General features: G+C 39.1%; 1 protein-coding gene across 4 annotated transcripts in view; it reads right to left on the bottom strand.

Annotated features, from left to right (window-relative positions):
• Positions 1–17,652, bottom strand: part of zbtb46 (zinc finger and BTB domain containing 46) — a 76,282-nt gene that overhangs the window by 38,514 nt on the left and 20,116 nt on the right. The window lies entirely within an intron of this gene.

The following is a 17,652-nucleotide window of genomic DNA, read 5'->3' as shown; positions in this document are numbered from 1 at the left end:
TATCTTCAGAATTGGAGTTTAACAAAAGACAAAGCCAGGCATCACAGCAGTTTGAGCAGGCCACAGCCTCAGTTTATTACAAAGACTTAAAAGTACACGAGACTGATAGGAAAGAATAAAGTCTCAGAGGAGGAAAATTAGTTCTACCATTCACAGAAATATTGTACATGTACAAATGTACATGTCTTATGTATGTAGGACCTCTAAACTTAATATAATGGGAGCTCATACGTAGGGTGTTCCTACATTTAATATTTGTAACCCAAGGCAATCTTGCAGAGGGAATGGGTCATTAGCAGGATGGGAACTAACTATGCACCGTTCAATCTGACTAATACTTAGTTGGGTAGAAATTTCTGTTCAACCAGCACTACATGTCAGACAGCAAAGGAGTCTAAAGAAGATAGTGGTGAGGTGGAATTTGGTATTGACACGTCTGTGAGCAACCTAGCATTGCATTTTCTGGTGATACCAATTGACTGCATATAGATGAGAAATTTAAGACAACCAAAGCTCTTTCCTTGGAAATCCAGAGGCAGTGGTATGGATGATTTTATGTCTATTGCTCAATGGGCATGAATGGGGTGCTTCTGGCCAGAAGAACTAGAATGGAGCCAAGCAGGTAGCTTAGTCAATCTAGTCAGATGAAGATATGAATGGTCAATTATATCAAAAGATGATGCGGAGATCGGTTGTTCATCAGACACAGAGTTTCTCTTTTGTGACTTGATGCCATCCAACATCTGACTGAAGTTTTTAAATGGGGTTCAGGGAAAGACTGCATGGACAAAATACACTTAGAAAAAAGCTTGAGTGCAAATGGAGGTCCAGATTCCTATTAAACCCTTTGTCAGTATGTGTTTTTCCAACATAAAAATAATAGATTTCAAAGGAAGGAGGACAATACCTGATGAAATAAAAACAGTAACTTGATCAAATACCACACAAGAAAAAAAAATTGAAACTCTGGTGATTTAATTCATTCTCAATGACAAGAGTAAATGCGACCCATGCATTAAACTCACAAAGAAAAAATGAAAAGAGCCTTGGAAAGAAACTGGAAGTCATAAACACAAAAGATTATGCAGATACGGGAAATATTAAGCAACACACAAAATGCTAGAAAAACTCAGCAAGTCAGGCAGCATTTATGGAGGGGAATAAACAGTCGATGCTTCGGGCTGAGACCCTTCATTAGGATTGAAAAATAAAGACATACTCAGTGCTTTGCAATGAAAGATCATTGAAGTTTGGCACAGTACATCAGGTTTCACAGGCAAACCTATGCTTGTCTGAACAAAGAGCACCATGGTCACTCACTTCTCAATTTTCCCCTGAAATGGCTACATAGAAAATTATGCTTTTGAAAGAACCTATGGAAGTGAACTCTACCATGGTTCAAAGCAACAAGTCATCACCATCTGTGATCTCAAGATTTACCAGCAAATATAGATCCCCTGAATACTAGTATAAAGTACAGCTGAACAAACAAGCTCAGCTTCAGTTTAAAAAAAAATCAACCAGTTCTGCACTTCAGAAGGAAGAAATTAAGAATCAGCTATATGTTTCACCCTATGAGGGACTTCTCAGTGGTCAAATAACAAACCAACCCACAAATTCAGGATACTGTGCAAACAGGTTCACCCAGAAGAAACCTTCTCAGTTCCATTGAGAAGATATATAGACAGCACCAGGGCCAGAACTGAACCCAGGGTTGCAGGAAAAAGTGACTGAATTTATCTTTGCATTCCAAGATGATACCAGAAAAGCAAATAATTTGGACTGAACTGCCCATCCAGCTGTCTGATTTATTCTGATGAACCATCTTGGGAATAAACATGCTCCAACAACAAATACAATGCTGTAAGACAAGCTACATGAACACTGTAGCAGTTCCTTAAAAATTTCTCAGTAATGTTCAGGAATTAGTATGATAAACATAAGTGTCCACTTTTTCCATGTCACCATAATTCTCAGTGTGCTTTCCATTTTGTTGCATTACAGTCAGTACAGATGATCAGGTTACATAAGAATTCTGAGGACATTAAGAATGTTCGTGTAATTCTAGACCACTACCTTCTGGTTCCTGCACAAAAGTTTGGGCTTACACAAACAAGAGAAAATTTGTAGATGCTGGAAATCCAAGCAACACACAAAATGCTGGAGGAACTCAACATGCCAGGCAACATCTACGTATGAATAAAGAAGCGTAGTCGATGTTTTGGACCAAGACCCTCCATCAGGACTAGAGGGGAAAAAGATGAATCAGAGTTAGGAGTCGGGGTGGGGGTGGGGGTGGGGGGATTGAAGTAAAGAGCTGGGAAGTTGATTGGTGAAAGACATACAGGGCTGGAAAACAGGGAATCTGATACGAGAGGACAGAAGGCCATGGAAAAAAGAAAAAAGGGAGGAGCACCAGAGGGAGGTGATGGGCAGGTAAGGAGATGAAGTGAGAGGGGGAAATGAGAATCGTGGAGGTATTTCCAGAAGTTCGTGAAATCGATGATCATGCCATCAGGTTGAAGGCTACCCAGACAGAATAGAGTAGAGGAGGCCACGGACTGACATGTCAGAATGGGAAGGTGAAATGGAATTAAAATGGATTGGGAGACCACTTCGCCGAGCACCTATGTTTGTCAGCCAGACAAAGCAGGATCTCCCAGTGGCCACCCATTTTAATTCCACTCTGACATCTTTTTTGTCTCCAGTCCTGATGAAGGGTCTCGGCCCAAAACGACGACCATACTCTTTTCTATAGATGCTACCTGACCTGCAGCATTGTGTGTTGCTTGCGTTTACACAATAGTTTTCATCATTCCCACTTTACATCAGCTTTTGTATAAAAAAATGTTCGACTCAAATGAAAATCAAAACACTACAGATGCTAGAAATATAAAATAGTGGGGTGGGGGGGGGGGAATCAGAGGAAATAGTTCAAACATTGACCCTGTTCACTGATGGTGACTGAACAGTTAAGTGTTCCCAGCATTTGTATTGATGTTAATCATACCAACATCGGAATTTCAACAATTCCAAATTTAACAGTTCTATGTAAGTGTCTACAAGTTGGTTATTGCCCCTTAAATTCCAAATCTTTTGAGCATGGAACCTGGATGGGGGTGGAAAGGTTCCAGCAAATTTATGTCAAGTTAAATCACATATAACATCTCATAAATGATAACGCAATGCAAATAGAAAACATGAAACTATCAATTAACAATAGGGTTAATGATACAATACAATTCGCTGTTACAAATTCAAAAGCTACAGAGCTTTATATTATGTCAATGTAACAAACATAGACCTACTGTATTACAGCAAACTTCAATGTCGAAAAGAATCTGGATTGGTCCTTCTGAAGGATAACTGGATATTAACGTAGATACAAATTCATTCATTTCAAGTATTTATTCTGCACTGTTTGTCATTGCGTCAAACTACTGGATGTACATCAGGCATTTGCACTCTTTTGAGTCATGTGGGGTTTTCAAAGTTCAAAGTAAATTTATTATCAAAGCAAATACATGTCACTATATACAACCCTGAAATTCATATTCTTGCAGGCATGCTCGATAAATCCATAATAGAATAATAACTGTAACAGAATCAATGTAAGACTTTACCAACTTGGGGGTTCAACAAGTGAGCAAAAGACAAATAAAAAGTGCAAATACAGGAAAGAAAAATAATAATAATAATAATAAATAAATAAGCAATAAATAACAAGAACATGAGATGAAGGGTACTTGAAAGTGAGTCCATAAGTTGTGGAAATATTTCAATGACAGGGCACATGAGGTTGAGTGAAGTTATCCCCTTTGGTACAGGAGCCTGTTGGTTGAGGGGTAATAACTGTTCCTGAACCTGGTGGTACAAATCCAGTGGCTCCTATACCTTCTTCCTGATAACAGCAGTGAGAAGACAGCGTGTGCTGGGTGGTGGGAGTCTTTGATGATGGATGCTGATATCCTGCCACAACCCTTTATGCAGATGTGCTCAATGGTGGGGATGGCTTTGCCTGAGGTGGACTGGGCTGTATCCACAACTTTTTGCAGGATTTTCCATACCAAGCCATAATACAGCCAGTAAACATACTCTCCACTACACATCTATAGAAGATTGTCAAAGTTTCAAATGTCATGCTGAGTCTTTACAAACTGCCTAAACCAGTAACACAAACAATTGTATTCTCGTCAATACTGAGTACACCACTTAAACGATTACAGTCTAGGTTCAAAGTAGTATGTGAAACTCTGGGGTAATGCCTTCTACAACTCTAGATCCAGATTCTAAAGACCTCCGCCTAATCGGAAATCTGTACTGGGAGCAAACTGCCGTTTTAAGAATAGATGGAGAAGTGAGTCATTTTACGAAAATCAAGAGACGCGTTAGACAAGGGTGTGTTTTCTCCCCTGATTTGTTTAATGTGTACAGTGAAACAATATTACAAAAAAATAAGAGACTTCTTGGGAATCAAAGTTGGCTGTGAAAACATCAATAATTTCAGATATACAGATGACACCGTTAATTGCAAGTACGGAGGAAAAGCTAAAAAACTTAATTGATATAGTTGTTGAAGAAAGTGCAAAAATGAGTCTTATCAATCGCAACAAGTCAGAATGTATGGTGATATTCAAAAAGAAGGAGAATCCTATCTGCAGGCTGAAAATAAACGGGGAAGACATAAAACAAGTACAGAACTTTTGCTGCTTAGGAAGCCGGGTGAGATCAGATGGCAGGTGCAACATGGACATCAAAAGAAGAATAGGGATGGCAAAAGACACCTTTATGAGAATGAAGAGTATACTAACCAATACTAAACTAGGCATGACAACCGGCCTCAGAGTACTGAAATGTTACGTTTATCCAGTTACGTTATATGGCTCAGAATGTTGGACAATATCTAGCAACATGAGGAAACTAATTGAAGCAACGGAGATGTGGTTTTTGAGGAGGATGCAAAGAATATCATGGATGAAACGAATATCTAACGAGGATGTTACGAACAGAGCAAACACAAAAAGTGAAATAATGTATAAGATCATGAAAAAGCAACGTAACTTCACTGGACATGTGATTAGGAAAGAGGAGTTAGAATGCACGGTAATTATGGGAAAGATTGAAGGGAAGAAAGCAAGTGGAAGGCAAAGACAAATGATGATGGAGACAGCAGCCAGAGAACTGGAAATGAATACCAATGAATTGATCAACTTGACCCAAAACAGGAGTGTGTGGGCCATGGCAGTCAAAGCTCAAACCAGGTGATGAAGATGAATGCCTTCTACAAAAGCTATTTGGAGTCTGGTGTTTCAATCAACAAGATGAGATTATACGTGTGGGTTGTGGAGGTGTCCTGCTCTTCTCAAGAAAGATCTGTTTACATGCACCACACCTTGATCAAAACAACTCTCAGGGGACCTTAGAAGAGCTCAGAGATGCATGAAGCTGGAAAAAGCTACAAAAGCATTTCTAAAGACCCGAGTGTTCATCAGTCCACAGTAACAGAAACTGTCTACAAATGGAGGAAATTCAGTATTGTTGCAATTCTCCCTAGGAGTGAGTATCCTGCAAAGATCATACTAGGATAACATGCCATGCTGAAGGAGGTGAAAAAGAACCCAAGGCTAACAGCAAAAGACACACAGAAATCTCTAGAACTTGAAGTCTCTGTTCATGTGTCCACTATAAGAAAAACATTGAACAAGAATAGTGTTAATGGAAGGACAACAGAGGAAACCACTGCTCTCCAAAAGAAAACATTGCTGCACATGAAGTTTGCAAAAGACCACCTGGATGTTCCACAATGCTTCGAGGACAATGTTCTGTGGACAGATGAGATAAAAGTTGAACCTTTTGGCAGAAATGCACATTGCTATGTTTAGAGTAAGTGGGCACTGCACACCAACACCAAAACCTCATCCCAACTGTGAAGCATGGTGGAAGAAGCATCATGGTTTCAGCCTACTTTGCTGCATCCAGGGTCTGCATTCACTTTGCTTCAAGAGCTACATTCCAGCTTCCACTCATTGAGGGAACCATGAATTCAAAATAGTATCAAGACATCTTACAGCAGAATGTCAGGGTAGCAATCATCACCAGAAGCTTAACAGGAGTTGGATGGTGCAACAAGACAATGATCCGAAACACAACAGCAAATTAACAACAGAATGATTTAAAAAGAAGATATTCATATTTTGGAATGGCCAAGTCAGAGACCAGACTTTAACCCAGTTCAGATGCTGTGGTATGACCTGAAGAGGGAAGTTCATGCAAGGTATCCCAGAAATATTGATGAACTGAAGCAATTTTGGATGGAGGAATGGTCTAAAATTCCCCCGCACCATTGTGCAAATCTGATCAGAAGATACAAGAAAAGTTTCATGAAGTTTATTACTGCTAAAGGAGCTTCTACCAGTTATTAAATACAAGATTAACAAACTTTTCCCAGGTTGGACTGTGAACAGTTAAACAATGTGTTCAACAAAGATATGAAAAGCACAGTTGTATGTTATTAGTTTAGGCAGATTGCATTTATTTATTGTGACTTAGATTAAGATCAAAGCACATTTTATGAGTAATTAATGCAGAAAACCAGGTAACTGCGAAGGGTTCACAAACTTTTTCCTGCAACTGTACATGCTGGACTCAAGACAGGTCCTCTGAAATAATAATTCAGAATTTAAAGTTGCTAACCCTCCAACAAGGACTTGCTCATGGATCTCTGGTTTCTTTCTCTTGAAGTCAAAAATCAGTTCCTTGGTCTTACCGACATTGAATAAGATGCTGTTGTTATGGCACCACTCAGCCAGATTTTCAATCTCCTTCCTATATGCTGATTTATCACCTTTGCTTTGGCCTATGAAAGTGGTGTCATCAGCAAACATGAATACGGCACTGAAGCTGTGCTTAGTCACAATATTCAAAATCCAGCTATGCAAATCTACTGTAGTGTTAAAGGACTGCCAATTTACTACCAGGCTTGTAGCAAGGCTGATAACATTCCAGATCACTTTTCCCTAAATAATTGAAACTTCAAAAACATTGGCTACTACCATTTACCATAGTGTAAATGTTTTTACTATAAAATTCTATAGTAAAAAGATGTACAAAATCTTTATCATTTATCGAAGAAATAAGCATCAGTTTTATAATGACTTACTTATATAGAATAACTTCATTCTCTTTCTTTCAAGGACGTAGTTCTAAGCCCCTTCCGAATATTATTCCCCTTCACATCCCCTGTTTATGGCCTCTCCTTTGACCCCCTATCTGACACCAGTCAGTCCTTAGAGCTTTCAGCCTTCTCCTCTCCAATTTCAGAACACCAGGCCGCTCCAACATTCACTTTGCTTCAAGAGCTACATCTACCTTGGCTAGGAAGCTTTCAACAACCTCTCTCTACAACCTATCTTACAAAGCAGAACAATATTCAATCTTAAAATTAGTCTTTCTCCAGACATTTAATTTTCTTTACTCCTTTAATTCCAATATTGTTGCATCTGAAGTTACAACATTCCATTTTGAATTACATCTCTTAAGATGCCATTAAATCGGTTGAAAATAGATCAAGGAACTTCAGAAGGACCAAGCATGAAAATTAGAGAAGCCAAATGCCTTCAGAAGTTGCAATTTATCTTGGCTCCACTTGATGCTCTGACATGAGAGGTGTTATCTACCGAAAAATATTTGACAACTCTCCATCACCAAATGCATATAGGTGTGGCAAAGCATGTCTCAACATCAACAAAATCAATTTACTCAGTAAAAGACATGAAGTAATGGAAATTTCAAATTTTCCCAATAAATTCATGTACAAATTTAAGCTTCACTGCTTTATGCTGCGGATCTTCATAATTCTTGCTCTTAATTCTGAATTTCCATAACCTTACAATCAAAGCTGTAGAGAAAAGGGCTCTCTACCAGGTAGAAAATGACCATTTTGCATCTCTACAATAATTCCATTTGCCCACATTAGAAAAATATCCTTCTATGCATTGCCTATTAAGTATCTACCAAATTTTCTTTTAAATGTGATTGGATCTGATTACATTTCTAAACAATAGAAAGGGTGCAGAGGAGATTAACAAGGATGTTGCCTGGATTGGGGAGCATGCCTTACAAGAACAGGTTGAGTAAACTTAGCCTTTTCTCCTTGGAGTGATGGAGGATGAGAGGTGACCTGATAGAGGTGTATAAGATGATGAGAGACATTGATTGTGTGGATAGTCAGAGGCTTTTCCCCCAGGGCTGAAATGGCTAACACGAGAGGACACAGTTTTAAGGTGCTTAGAAGTAGGTACAGAGGTGATGTCAGGGGTAAATTATTTTTACACAGAGAATAGTGAGTGCGTGGAATGGGCTGCCAGCAACTGTGGTGGAGGCGGATACAATAGGGTCCTTTAAGAAGCTCCTGGATAGGAACATGGAGCTTAGAAAAATAGAGGGCTACGGGTAACCGTCGGTAACTTCGAAGTACATGTTCAATACAGCATTGTGGGCCGAAGGGCCTGTATGGTGCTGTAGGTTTTCTATGTTTATATGACAATGAGGTCCAGATATCAGCCACTGTGTAAAGGAAATGTCTCCTCAAATTCAGTTTAGATCTCCTTCCTCTCACCTTAAAACCCAGCCTATCTAATCTCTGCCCATAACTGAAGTCCTCTAACCCAGTCAACATGCCAGTGAATCTCCTATGCACTCCCCAATGCAAATGGATTCTTCTCATTTAAAATTTATGCTAGCCAACATTTTGTCAAGTTCCAATAAAATCCTAATTTTTACATTTCATGCCTCATCAATGAAAGCAAGCATGCCAAAGCATCACTATCCTATCTGTAGTCGCCACTGTCACAATTACACACTTGAACACCAAAGTTCCCTGTGTTCATCAATGTTCCTTACCACCTACTATTCAGTGTTCATTCTCTTATTTGACTTCTTAAAATACAGTACATCACCTTCCTCCTGTCAAGATTAAATTTCATGTACCAGTGCTCCATGCCAGCTATCTATATCCTACTGCAACCCTAAACCACCTCACATGCTAGGCACACCACCAACAACTTCTGTATTTTCCACAAACTTATCAATCATACCTTACTACATCTCACTGAAATTCTTTTTCAGCCCATCACCACCACTGGGACATTGACCCAAAAACAGCTTACCAGTCTTTTAAACTATCCCCAGGTGTAGACCATCTATGGCTTCTAGGTGAAGATCCTTCCTCTCCCAGGGATGAGATCTTTGGAGCTTCTGTTGTCGCTTCTGCAGCTCTGGGTTTTTACAGGATGGGGTTGCTAGCTCTAAGCTCAATCCTCCTCTTTTCAGAGGAGAGCTTGGGACCATCCATGGCAAATTAGCCTAATTTAATTTCACTAAGGGGTTTATTGAGTTGAGAAGTGAAGTTGATTTGCTCTTGGTGAAAAAGTGAGAAGCAGGCAAAAGGGAAAAATAAGAGCTTAACTAGTCAACACAATTTTTTTTAAAACAGTAAGAAATGGACAGTTATGAAAGGAATTGCTTGGGTAGGCAACTGAAGAAAAATATTAGGTAGTCAAAGTGGAGAGAGGAAGAGTTGCTCATCAAAACAAAATCCTTTATTTAATCAAGCTATTAACAGATGACATTACAAGAATCTTCAAATTCTAAGGATTACTTCTACCTGAATAATGCTACTACACAACTTTTTGTCTATCAATTGCCATCCACTATGTAAATTGGCAGTCTTGAAATCTTCACTGCTCCAAATGGCATTGGAATTAATTTACTTTTCATAAAATTGTTCCAAGAACCAATGTACAGAGATCAGTCAAGTTGTACTGTTCCATATGCACAATCTGAGAACATGCTCTAAAGCAGTACAAGTTAAGACCTACTTAACAGACTATTTCCTTTTCACTCCACAGGCAAATTAATACATGTCACAAGTGAACAGAGAATAAGGGGAATATTAATTACATCTTTAAAATACTATCTTAATTAACTAAACTAAGTTTAGAACGCCAGCTTTCCTAACAAAATTGAAACCTAGGTAAAGTCACTTCTGTCGAGCTGGAGAGAAAGCCTTCAGCAGCTCAAAAGATGCATTGCTAAATTAAAAAACTCATTTACTTACACTAAAGTGTGCATTCAAATTTAACATTATATCACTTATTCAAATATATTTTATCCACAGACAATCTCTAACCAAATATCAATAAAGACCAGGCTTTTTATGTTCAAATCCCACCTGAGGGAAATATGCAAGAGGGAAAAGTAATTTAATTAATTTTATGCTTGTGTGCTAACACTCTATTGCTGAAACTAAACTCAGTACAAACATCCCACTAAGATAATTTCGTTTTTAATTGAAACAGTGGGAGCTGGCCATGTTACACTGAGGGATGCATAACAAAGGCAAATGACATGCAATTCATTCCTCTCGTAATTTCATGAAGCAGAAGGCTTTGAGCTTTTGTTTTGAAAAAGAGAGGCTTACAGCATCACAGTAAGAATTTATAATTATATAAACAGAAAATATGCAAGTATATACTACTATACGCCACAAGATCTGTGAGAGAGAATTAGTGAAGAAATTTCAATTAGAAAATTTGGATTAAAAAAAACAAAAAGTGAACAAAGCAGTAGACAGCAGGGCTAGCCTTTCACCAGTCAAAATATTCTGAAGGAGATGTACAAGACATTATTCAAATCAACTGTGGCACTGAGGCACAAGGGAACATTAGAATGGATACCCTAAGGCAGGGGTCCCCAACTTTTTTGCACCACAGACCGGTTTAATATTGACAATATTCTTGCGGACCAGCCGACTGGGGGTGGGGGGGGGGGGTGGTGTTCAAGTAGGGTCACCTCAATATGTCTTTTACAGTTAGGGTTGCCAACTTTCTCACTCCCAAATAAGGGACAAAAGTAGCAGTCAAATCCTGGAACACTTTACCCCAGGAAAGACTACCATGACCATGAAGCCTTGCGCGGGCACCTGTGTATGCGCATACATGCCGATATTTTCCCCACAAATCGGTTTTGCCTTCATCTTCCCGACTATACTGTACATACATTATTTCTACTTTATATAGGCTGTGTATTTATCATATCACTCCTGCTTTTATTATGTGTTAGTGTTATTTTCGGTTTTGTGTGTTTTTGGTATGATTTGTTAGGTTATTTTTTGGGTCTGGGAATGCTCAAAAATTTTTCCCATATAAATTAATGGTAATTGCTTCTTCGCTTTACGATTTTGGCACGAAAGGTTTCATGGGAATGGTCTACCTTAGCGGGGGGAAATACAGGGCAAGGGTGGTCCCGTATGGGACAATTTAGCCCAATATACGGGATGTCCCGGCAAATACGGGACAGTTGGCAACCCTATGTTCAAGTTCAACAGTGCATGACAGGGAATGAGGAAAGGTGCAGCTGACTCATATAGTTTCCTCACGGCCCAATAGCGCATGTTTTGCGGCCGGATGGTTGGGGACCGCTGCCCTAAGGATCTGGCAGAACAGTAAGCTTCGAGTACCTTAATGGAGGACTCAGGTATGCAGCATTTGAATTCGAAACTAATAAACTGGTAGTTTCAAAATAATAAGGAAGTGGAATAAAGTAGGAAAAGTACACAATTTTTCATGACAATGGGGGGAGGGGGAAGAGGAGGTGGCAGAACAATAAGTTGCAATGTCATATTGTTTAAAAAAAGCTACATTCACCATTCCAAACATGCATCCAGAAAAATGATATGCAAGGCCATCTCTCATTGGCACTACTGGGTCTCAACCACAATGGGCAAGATACTTTAACATATTCATAGGGTCTTTCACTGTCCTTTAAGTTGCTCCCAGATTTTTCCAACATCTTACTACTCCCAGCACCTGTCTTCTCTTGCACACCTCCAGGCGTTGCAGCAGTCAATCAACTGACACAAACCAATTAAGCCTTTGGTGAATTGCTTTACACCACATTCAAATTAAAATATACAAATTATGTATTGTACACTGCTTGGGACGTCAAGAATGTGCCAAAAGCAACTGCCAAAACATACAAGATTACCAACACATTCACAAATTGGTCAAAAATAATTTGAGTATAAAAATGAGGAAAATCTGGAGATTCTATAAATAATCCCAGACGGTGAAAGAAAGATACAGCATGGTACTAGGCCCTAAGACTGCATCAAACTTGAAACCCCATTTACACTAACCCTTTATCAGTCCCATTTTTTATTCTCCATTCTCTTCAACTCTTTCCAGATTCTACCACTCACCTTACACTAGTAAGTTTCCATAAAATTTCTACATCTATTCTGATTTAAATTAGCTTTTAAAATCTACATACTGGAAGATTTCACTAGACTTGAGCAATAGCATATTATTTATCAACTCAAATGATGATTATTCCAATGAAAATAGCCACAAACTGTAAACATTTATTCTGAAATAACATTGTATAGAAAAACATAAAATGAGCATTATGCTTTGCAAATTAGCCCATACCCCTGGGTGATTTGAATACCATTTCCTACATTCTAACTCCAATCATAAGCATGGCTGCTTTAATACCAGAAACCAACGTAACTCAATACATCTCCTGTTCATTAGCTAGTCTGTCCAAAAGATTCTCAGATATTTATTCATATTAGCAGACAAGAATCTCTCACTGGAAACACAGGTGATTCTTCATATGCTGGAAATCATGAGTAAAGCACACAAAATATAGCGGGAACTCAGCAGGTCTGGCAGCATCCATGGAGGGAAATAAACAGTTGACATACCAGGTCAAGATTTTTCATCAGGATCTGATGAAGGGACACAGCCCAAAATGTCGACTCTATGAATCTCTCATTTGATCAGCAAGGGTGAAGAATTTCAAATGGCACTAAATTAATTCAACATCTAATCCTCCTCCTGACCTGATGATCAGTGGAGGTGAATATGGCTAGATGAAAACTACAACGATGCTCATGGGAGAGATGATTGCCCTCCACTAAATATTGGTCTCTGTGCACTTGCACCACAGTCAAGAGCATGTTCAGTTTTATATAAATGGATGCTTTATGCTCTCCTCAGGGGCAGTTGTCTATTTCAACTTCATCCTCAAATTTAGTTATTTCATACATGCCTAGACCATCCCAGTGAACACAAAAGTTCTGGCTGATTGACTTTTCAACAGGTATTTTAATCTGCTGTACACTAGCAATAATATCAATGTTCATCATTTTACAGACACTGAAACAGCTCAGCAGAAATGGTAACTGGCCAATTCAAACATGGTTACAGAAAGGCAGCGTCCATTATTAAGGACCTCCAGCACCCAGAGCATGCCTTTTTCTCACTGTTACCATCAGGTAGGAGGTACAGAAGCCTAACAGCACACACTCAGCGATTCGGGAACAGTTTCTTCCCCTCTGCCATACAATTCCTAAATGGGCACTGAACCCTTGGACACCACCTCACTTTTTTATTAAATATACAGTATTTCTGTTTTTGCACGTTTTTTAATCTATTCAATATATGTAATTGACTTACCCATTTACTTATTATTTTTATTTTTTTTTCCTCTGCTGGATTACGTATTGCATTGAACTGCTGCTATATTAACAAATTTCATGTCACACGTTAGTGCTAATAAACCTGATTCTGATTCTTTGTACAGGCAAAACACGATTCAAGATTCAAGTTTGTCACATGTATGCTAAAAAGAAACATACAGTGAAATGCACCATTTGCATTAACAACCAACACACCTGAGGATGTGCTGGGGACAGCTCAGCAGTGTTGCCACACATTCCAGTGCCAAATGCCCACAACAGCCAGCAGAACAACACAGAAGACAACAAGCAAGAAAACAAGTCCTGTCCCTCCATCCCACCCATGTACATAAACAGTCCTTTAACCTCAGGTCAGACCCCCAGCAGACTCAGATTCAGACCTGCAGATATTGGGCCTTCAACCACCCTAGCAAACTCACAAAAATTGAGAGTCTTGGCTGCAGCCAATAGGCCTCTACTTACGGACTTCCAATTCAGCCCTTCACAGTTACTGGGTCCTCGTGCAAGGTACGATTCGCTTTTTAGACAATTTAAACGCTGGCCCAGATCAAAGGCAAGAACTGATTTTGCTCACTCTCCATGATCTTCACTCCTCTGTCCAGGGTGCAGAGCCTTTCGCTGTTCATTGTTGGGTCAATCTAAACACCGGCTCAGACTGAAAAGTCAGGGAGTTGGTCGGGAGAAGAGCTAACTTCACTCATTCTCCATGGAATTAAGGTTATGAAGACTGCTCCGGCTGCTGTGCTCCATGCCACTAATATGATGAACTGATAAGCACGGCTTTGGGGCTACTCCAGGGTTCATTCATCCACTTTCTGGCAGCCTGACATTTAATGTCCAATCACAGACGTCCCATGGCTGGGCTTTGAACATGGAGCAGAGACTTAGTCTCTGGCCTGATCTCTAATTCCCTCACATCACTAGGTTTGGTCCCGGCATATAACAAAGAACTAAATCCCTTAGGCGACAGTGAAATAGACAACTGCCTCTGACTTTGAGACTTTGACTGAGGATGGTGTAAAGCTTCTTCATTATAAAAACCAAAATTGATGTGGATAAGTCATTGAACTTGCAACTGACTGTGGTCTAGAAAATGATAATATTACAGTTATCCTGGCTCAGCCAGGCTTCAAGTGCAACTGGACCTGCAGCCCTACGGTTGAGTATACACTGATGTACTCGGCAGGCAGAAACAGGTCACCCTCTCAACACTTATGCTGAAGCAATTTTCAGACACTTTAAATTTGCCATGGGCATTTATTTCATGACATTTACTTTCGAAGGGAGATGCAAGCATTCCTTCAACCATCTTTGATCTTTTACGTACTCCCTCCAATTTCCCCCTTAAAATGTAACTTGATGGAAGCACTCATTTTGCAAAAAAAACAATATACGAAGGATAAATCCAGATTGAATAACATAAGCAGAACAATACGCTGAAAATTTTCAGATCTTTAGAGAGAAAGAGTTAAACGCATCATTACCTTTCATCAGATGAAAGATCAAAAGCTCATGAACCCGAAACATTAACTCTTCTTTTCTACATATGCAGCTTGACCTGCCAAGTGTTTCCACCATTTTCAACTTTTGTTTCACATTACAACATTTGCTGTTCTTTAAATTTGATGACTAGTGAAAAATTAGGCATCATTAATAGTATTATCGTCACTTCCTGGAGATAACTGTTCATATTACTTTCCAAATCAGGTTGGACTATAAAAATAGGAACAAGCATAACAATTACACCCAATTCCCAGGAAGAATGAATCAAATTTCAAAATATTAAAAATGGCTAATAAACCATCCTCCTAGTGGTGTATTCGAAACCAGGAGGGGAAACAGCAAAGTTCCCCAGAAGTTAACCTCTCAAGCTCCAACTTACCTTTGAGAAATTCTGAATGTAAAGTAATTAACTGAGACAATTCAAAACAGGCAGCTGGCGAAAGCACAAATGGACAAGAAATGAATGCCTCATTATTCTTTAATTATGAGTACAGAATTATCTTAATTTGCAGTAAATATGGGCAAATACATTCCCATAGATCCACTTTAAATTTTAAACTGTAAAAATATCCAACAGCTATGTTGTTAAACCCATAGTTCACACGTTTAAGTATACAATTAGGTAAGAGTACAAATGCTGATTTGAAGTACAAAAATCTTGAAAAAAATCAGGTGATCAAGAGCTTCAGGTTGATTACCTCTCAAAGACTGAGAAAAGTTAGACCAAAGACCTTAACTTGTAGAAAAAAAGAAAAGCTAGAATGAACAAGTGGAAATAGGGGAGAGGAAGAACAAAGATCGAATGACACAGGTAGCTCTGGATGAGGGTGGTTTCTTCATGGGAGCTGATTTGTATGGAAACAAACAGGATAACTGAAAACAGAAGGAAGGAAACATTAAAGCCTGATAAGTGGAAAGTAATATTCCTGCTAAAAACATTGCTATGCAATTTCAATGTCCAACAAGAGAATCCAGCTATCTACATTCAACAGAATTAACCTCTTCAGTCCCACTATTAACATTTTGATTACCATCAATAACCAGAAATCCAACTGGGTCAGATATAAAATACTGCAGCCATGAGACGGTGATAACAAAAGCATGTTTGCCTCTATTGTTTGAGACATTGAGTTCAAAAGTTAGGAAATTATGTTGTGGTTTTATAAAACTCTGGTGAGGCCACATCTGGAGAACTCCTTTCAATCTGGTCAATGTGGAGGCTCTGCAGAGGGTGCAGAAGGGGCTTTCAGACGCTGACTGGTTAAGAGGGCATGTGCTATAAAGAGAGCACATGCATTTAAAATGAAGGGGATAAGTTCAAGGGAGATGTGCAAGGCCAGTTATCCCCCTCCCCCACCACACGCCATGTGGTGAATGCCTGGAATATGCTGTCAGAGATGGCAGCGGAGGCTGGTACATCAGAGGCATTTAAAAGACTCTTAACATAGCTTTCCAACAGTCCTTCATCATTCAAGTCAAAGCTGACCACCTGATCAGCACCTACTACAACACCCTAAAAATTTCTACTCTCCACCACTAACGCATACTAAGTTGCTTTTCAACTCTCTATCCCACTTTGGATGATGTTTAAGGCCAACACAAGCCTGAATAGTCGTGTTCTATCAAGGCACACATCTGCCCTTTAGACTCTACACTGAACTCAAAGTTTAACCATTTTTCTCTCCCCACAGATTGTGCACAACCCTCTGATTATTTTCGTGCAGTGTCTGCATCAGTATTGTTTCTTCTTCCTCTCTCCCCCACTGTTCTGCAACAGTTTCTTTCCCTCTGCCGTCCATTTCTGAATGGACATTCACCTTGAACACATGAACACTATCTCACTACTTTTTTTATTTTTTCACTATTTATTTAACATATGTACTTACTGCAATTCACGTTTTATTCTCTCCATTATGTACTGCATTGTACTGCTACCGCAAAGACAAATTTCATGACATATGCCAGTGATAGTAAACCTGATTCACCATCATTAGTATTTAAACCTCAGCCAGAGATCAGTTGTAATTTAGCATGATTCCACCACCCATTTGGTTAGTATAACCACCATTTGCATAATTTTTTTCCTTGTAACTGCCCTCCTCCTTTCCACTCTTATCCCTCTTCTCCAACTTAAAAACACATTTGATTTCCAACTTCATCTGACAAGTCTGAAGGACTACTACTGTTCTGCTTCCATGGATGCTGCATGACTTAATTACTATTTCCAGCATTTCATATTTGTATATTTCAGATTCCACTAACTGCAGTTATTAGCTTTATTTCCATTCTGTACATCCTTGAAAACTTGTGCAGCACAGTATTCACTTAACTCGTGAGATTTCAGTAAAAATGAAGATTAATGAAGAAAAACAGCCGTTTTAAGAAAGCATTGGAACTGTCTTGAATAACTGAAAGTTAACAAATGCAACTACAATTGAAATGAATTAGCACTATCCCTCAATCTGCAAATTTAAACCCCCAGCATATCACCCATGTCTAAATCAACTGCAAGCGACAAGAGTGAACTCATGTCTATGAAAAAACACACAAAAATTTAGGTATGTTTACAGACAACCTGCAAGACTACTCAACCACTCCAGTGGCAA

The sequence above is a fragment of the Mobula hypostoma genome, chromosome 2 (assembly GCF_963921235.1).
Source record: "Mobula hypostoma chromosome 2, sMobHyp1.1, whole genome shotgun sequence".
In the NCBI taxonomy this organism is placed as follows: domain Eukaryota; kingdom Metazoa; phylum Chordata; class Chondrichthyes; order Myliobatiformes; family Myliobatidae; genus Mobula; species Mobula hypostoma.
The sequence above is the reverse complement of the archived record's forward strand: the minus strand, read 5'-3'. Positions and strand labels throughout refer to the sequence as shown.